Here is a 5,974-nt window from a genome sequence, read left to right as displayed (position 1 = left end):
AAATAAATAAAAACGTTGAAAAAAAATTAAAAAAAAATAAAATAAAATAAAGGAAAGGTCTGTTTTCACACGAGTTTCTTTGCTTATTGTCTCCTCTTCCCCAGGTAGAATGTGCATCCACGAAGGTAGAGACGTCATCTGTCTTGTTGTTAGCTCTCTGCCCAGAGCATGTAGGAGGTGCTCTGTAGCTATTTATGGAATGAATGAATGAATGAATGAATGGAGGTGTCTGGATTGGGTCCACAGGATTTAATAATTTCATCAGCAAGTTATTTGGGGGCAACTTCTGTGTTTCTATGGGTACGATAACAGTCCCCAAAGATATCCACATTGCAACCCCCTGAACTTGTGAATATATTACCTTAGAGAGCAAAAGGAGCTTTTTTTTTTTTTAAAGGAATCTCTATGCTCAACGTGGAGCTCACAACCCTGAGATTAAGTGTCACATGCTCTACCGACTGAGCCAGCCAGACACCCCACAAAAAGGGCTTTGAAGGTGTGATTAAGTTAAAGGTTTTGAGACTGGGAAATCATCCTGGATTACCGGGCTGGCTCAATAGAATCATGGGGGTCTTTATAAGAAGGACACGGGAGGACTGGAGTCAGAGGAGAGGAGATATTAGAAGCCAGCAGTGATGTGAGACCACAAGCCAAGGAACACAGGCAGCCTTTAGAAGCTGGAAAAGAAGAAATGGAATCCCTGTCAGTGCCTCCACAAGGAACACCACTCTGCTGCCCCATTGTACACCTCTGACCTCCCAAACGGTGAGTGAATCAGTTGGTATTGCTTTAAGCCACTAAATTTGTGGTCATTTGTTATAGGAGTCAGGTTTGAATTTCAGATAAACGATGAATACTTTTTTGAGTAGAAGTGTGTCCCATGCAATAACCAGGACATTGTTATATTACAAAAATTCACCATTTACCTGAAATTAAAATATAACTAGAAGGGGGAAAGTTTATAACTGGAGGGGTGCCTGCCTGGCTCAGTTGGAAGAGCATGCGACTCAATCTCAGGGTCATGAATTTAGGCCCCACGTTGGGTGTAGAGATTACAGTAAAAAAATAAATAGGGAGCTTGGGTGGTTCAGTTGGCTAGGTGTCTGACTTTGGCTCAGGTCACAATCTCATGGTTTGTGAGTTCAAGCCCTGTATCAGGCTCTCCGCAGAGCCCGCTTCAGATCCTCTGTCCCCCTCTCTCCGCCCCTCCCCAGCTTGCACTCTCTCTCAGAGATAAATATATATTTTTAAATATTTATTTATTTATTTATTAAAAAAAATTTTTTTTTTAATTTTTTTTTCAACGTTTTTTAATTTATTTTTGGGACAGAGAGAGACAGAGCATGAACGGGGGAGGGGCAGAGAGAGAGGGAGACACAGAATCGGAAACAGGCTCCAGGCTCTGAGCCATCAGCCCAGAGCCCGACGCGGGGCTCGAACCCACGGACCGCGAGATCGTGACCTGGCTGAAGTCGGACGCTTAACCGACTGCGCCACCCAGGCGCCCCTATTTTTAAATTTTTAAAAATGTTTTTATTTATTTTTGAGACAGAGAGAGACAGAGCATGAGCAGGGGAGGAGCAGAGAGAGAGGGAGACACAGAATCTGAAGCAGACCCCAGGCTCTGAGCTGTCAGCACAGAGCCTGATGCAGGGCTTGAACTCACAGACTGTGAGATCATGACCTGAGCCAAAGTCGGATGCTTAACCGACTGAACCACCCAGGCACCCCTATATTTTTTAATTTTTAAAAAAATTTTAATGTTTATTTATTTTTGAGAGAGAGAGAGAGAGAGAGAGAGCACAAGTGGGGTAGAGGCAGAGAGAGAGACACAGAATTGGAAGCAGGCTCCAGGCTCTGAACTGTCAGCACAGAGCCTGACGTGGGGCTCGAACCCACGAACCGTGAGATCATGACCTGAGCTGAAGTTAGATGCTCAACCAACTGAGCCACCCAGGCACCCCCATTTAGTTTTTAAATATTTATTTGTCTTTGGAGTGCCTCAGTGGCTCAGTCAGTTGAGCGTCCAACTTCAGCTCAGGTCATGATCTCACGGTTCATGGGTTCCCCACGTCAGGCTCTGTGCTGACAGCTCAGAGCTCGCTTCGGATCCTCTGTCTCCCTCTCTCTGTGTCCCTCCCCTGCTCTTGCTCTCTCTCTCTCTCTCAGATGTAAATAAACATTTAATAAATAAAGAATAAAATAAATAAAAATAAAATATAACTGGCTACATTGTATTTTATCTAATTGACCCCCCCCCCCCAGCTCCTTTTGCCAGCAGCCATGTTGGGCCCATGAGGCAATCTGAAATAGAAGTTTTTCTCAGCAGAGCAGCGAGAGAGAAGGCACCTGTGTCCCTGACATTCTGGAAAGCCACACCAGCTCTGGGGTGCTTACCTGTTGCCTTTTACACAAGGCAGCCTTTTAGTTTTAGCTCCCTATCTCGTGCAGCGGAACCTAGTCCTAACTAATAATATTGGCGACCAGCAGCGTCTTCTCTGACTCCCGCTTTCCCCTGAGTCATGTCTCAACTTGGTAGCCTGAGCCAGTCACCCAAGGCCCTGGTGGCCGTGCCTGCAGTCAACCTTTCCAGCCTCCGGTCTGGTCTCTTCCCGCTACACACAGGCTCTTTATACCCCTCGTCACACTGGACGGTCTGAGCCTGCTCCCACAGTGCCTCTGTGTGTCACTGTTCTCTGTGACAGATGTTTATTTTCTGTGTTTACTTTAAGGCAAAACTCAAATACAGCCTCTCTGATTCTCGTAGCAGGACTGGGGAGGAACCCCATTTGGTTGGGGCCTTAGATTTAGGGCGAGCCTCAAAGGTAGACTTGCAAGGGTCTCTCCAAAGGAAGTTATGTGTGTAGCAGCTGTATTCTGTTTGTTTGTGGACATGAGTCCAGTTACACTAGAAAAATGTTGACTTGTTCAGTGTAAATATTTAAGACACCACCACTGTGGGGGTTTGTTGTTTATTTGTTTGCCCCTGGATCTTGGTTTGGGCTCCCGGAGGAAGAGGACGAGCCTGAGACAAGGATTCAAGTGTGTTTAGGAGGTAACCCCAGGACACAGCAGCAGGGAGAGAGAATGGAGCCAGTACAGGTGTGATATCAAGCCAGTCACCCCCGAGGGCATCTGGGGCTCCATCGCACTGGAGAGCCCTGGGAGCCGGTGTAGATATGCGTCAGAGTTATGCCAGCCAAGGGATGAGAAAGCCCAGGTATTAATTCATCTAGTTCCCATCCATTGTTGCCTACGGCTGCTTCTCGGGGCATCAGCTCTGACACCGTGTCCTGCACACAGGCTGACCGAGACCCGTGGAAGCGGCCTCCTCCAGCCAAGAGAGGTGAGCGCCCAGGGCAGATGGCTGGAGCACCGACAGTGTCTGCTGCGTGCCGTTTGGGTACTTTTTTGTCCTTATATATGTCAGACCCTTGGCTCGAGGACTCTCCCGGGGGCACAGACGTGTGCTCGGCCAAGCGTACCGCAGATCAGAAGTGCCAGCCGGTTGACACCCTTGGGAGAGCCACCTAAGGATGAACAGAGAGGTCTGCAGCGTGCTCTGCTATTTCCCAGAGGTCCTCGGGGCTCGCTGGCCAGAGAACACATCCCATGGCGGCTTCCTTCCCCTCTCTGTCTCACTTCCCCACTCTCCTGCTGGTTCCTGCTAAGCACACCACGTGCACCCAAGTCCTCACCTCAGAATGTGCTTCTGGGGGAACCTAACGGTGGTGGGCAGAATGATAGCTGCCCGGGGATACCCACACCCTGATCCCCAGGACCTGTGGCTATATGGCCCTACATGGCAGTGGGGATGAAATTAAGGATCTTGAGAGGGGAAGATTATTCTGGATTATCTAGGTAGGCTAACCATAATCGCAAGGGTCCATATAAGAGAAAGAGGGAAGCAGAAGAGGCAGAGAAGGGAGATGTGACAGAAGCAGAGGCCAGATCGATGCTATTGCTGACCTTGAAGGTGGAAGAGGGCCGCAAGCCACGGGATGTGGGCTGCCTCACAGATTCTCCTTGAGAACCTCTAGGAGGCAACACAGCTCTTCTAGCACTTTAGATTCGGCCCAGTGAGACCCATCTCAGACCTCTGACCTCTAGAACTGTAGGGTAACAAACTTGTATTTCAGGCCACTAAGTTTGTGTCACTTTGTGAGAACAGCCATAGGACACTAATGCCTGGACCGTGAGTTTATCAGAGAAGTTTCTGAATTACAAACAACAGGATTCACTCTAGGTAATTTAAGCAGGAAAGTGTTTTATTGAAATACACCAAGAAGCTCACGGAAACTCTGGGAGGCCCGGAGACTCATGTTTGAGGATCGGTAGCCAGATGCAATGTCCATGTGTCACCCCCTCAGAAAGACCCCACTGCTGCCACCCTGGGGTACAGACCCTCCGTGGGCCTCGTACCCACATAACTGGTCTTACTTCTTGTTTTGGCCATCCCCTGCTGTGTGACAATCTACCCCAAAACTTAGCGGCCTAAAACAACGATTTGTTATTTCTCACGATTCTGTGCTCGCCTGGGATCAGCTGGGTGGTTCTCCTGTCGTGTGCGGTGTTGGCTATAGTTATCAGGGGCTCACACAGTGCCGGGACACCCAGAATGGTTTGCTCGCACATCTGGCACCTTGGGGGAGGACAGCTGAGGTGCTAGGACAGCTGGGACACCTGGCCTCTCTCCTCATAGACTCAGGGTCTGCCCCTATGTAACCTCACCACATGGTCCCTGCTGGCAGGGTAGCCAGACCCCTTATGCGGTGGCACAGGGCTCCCCAAGGTGCAGAACCTGAAGCTACCAGACCTTCTTAAGGCTGAGCCTTGGAAAGGCACAGTGCCCCTTCCACTGCATTCTATTGGTTCAATCAAGGCAGGAGATCAGGCCAGAATAGATGTTTAAGCTATGTGGGTGCGTGAATACTAAGAGGCTGGCTGGTGGTGCTTGTCCTCGAGAAGAGCTACCACATTGTTCTTCCCTGAACACCTGCAGGTCTCCTGGGACTCATCGTCATGAAGAAATCCCACCCACGTGGCCTCCAAAGAAGTGTGGTGCACAGAGCGCCTGAGCCCCGAGTTGCCACATAACCCAGACGCACTGTCCTGAGTCCCCCACTCTGAGGAAGCCCAGAGGGGCCCCCGTGGAGACAGGGAGATGCCAGTCCACCCCAGCTGCTCCGGCTCCCCCTGTGCCAGCTTCAGCAGGCATCGGGCTGCAATCACATCAGAAATTTCCAGCCAGGGGCGGCCTGGGTGCCTCAGTTGGTTGAGCGTCCGGCTTCAGCTCGTGTCATGATCTCACGGTTCGTGAGATCTCTGTTGGGATCTCTGCTGTCAGCACAGAGCCCACTTGGGATCCTCTGTCTCCCTCTTTCTCTGCCCCTCCCCTGCTCATGTGCACTCTCTCAAAAATAAATAAAACATTAGGAAAAAAAAAAAAAGAAATCTCCAGCCAGAACTATCAGACCATGCTCTTCCCGAATTCCTGACCCACGAAATGGAGACAGGTCCTGATTTTTGGTTGTTTTAAGCCACCAAGTTTTGGGGCGACTTATTCTAAGGTAATAGTAACCAGAACAGTTATTGAGTGACAGAAGGAAAGATCACTCTGCTAGAATGGCTCGAAGAGAGAAGCTACTTGAAACAGAGAAGCTTCTAGGGACGCCTGGGTGGCGCAGTCGGTTAAGCGTCCGACTTCAGCCAGGTCACGATCTCTCGGTCCGTGAGTTCGAGCCCCGCGTCGGGCTCTGGGCTGATGGCTCAGAGCCTGGAGCCTGTTTCCCATTCTGTGTCTCCCTCTCTCTCTGCCCCTCCCCCGTTCATGCTCTGTCTCTCTCTGTCCCAAAAATAAAAAAATTAAAAAAAAAAAAACACGTTGAAAAAAAAGAAAAGAAACAGAGAAGCTTCTGCCATTTTCTGGCTGATATAGCAGCAAAGGTGGTCAAAAACAGGCAGATTCAAGACA

The sequence above is a fragment of the Herpailurus yagouaroundi genome, unplaced genomic scaffold (genome assembly GCF_014898765.1).
Source record: "Herpailurus yagouaroundi ecotype Mexico unplaced genomic scaffold, PumYag 246, whole genome shotgun sequence".
Lineage (NCBI taxonomy): Eukaryota > Metazoa > Chordata > Mammalia > Carnivora > Felidae > Herpailurus > Herpailurus yagouaroundi.
The sequence above is the reverse complement of the archived record's forward strand: the minus strand, read 5'-3'. Positions refer to the sequence as shown.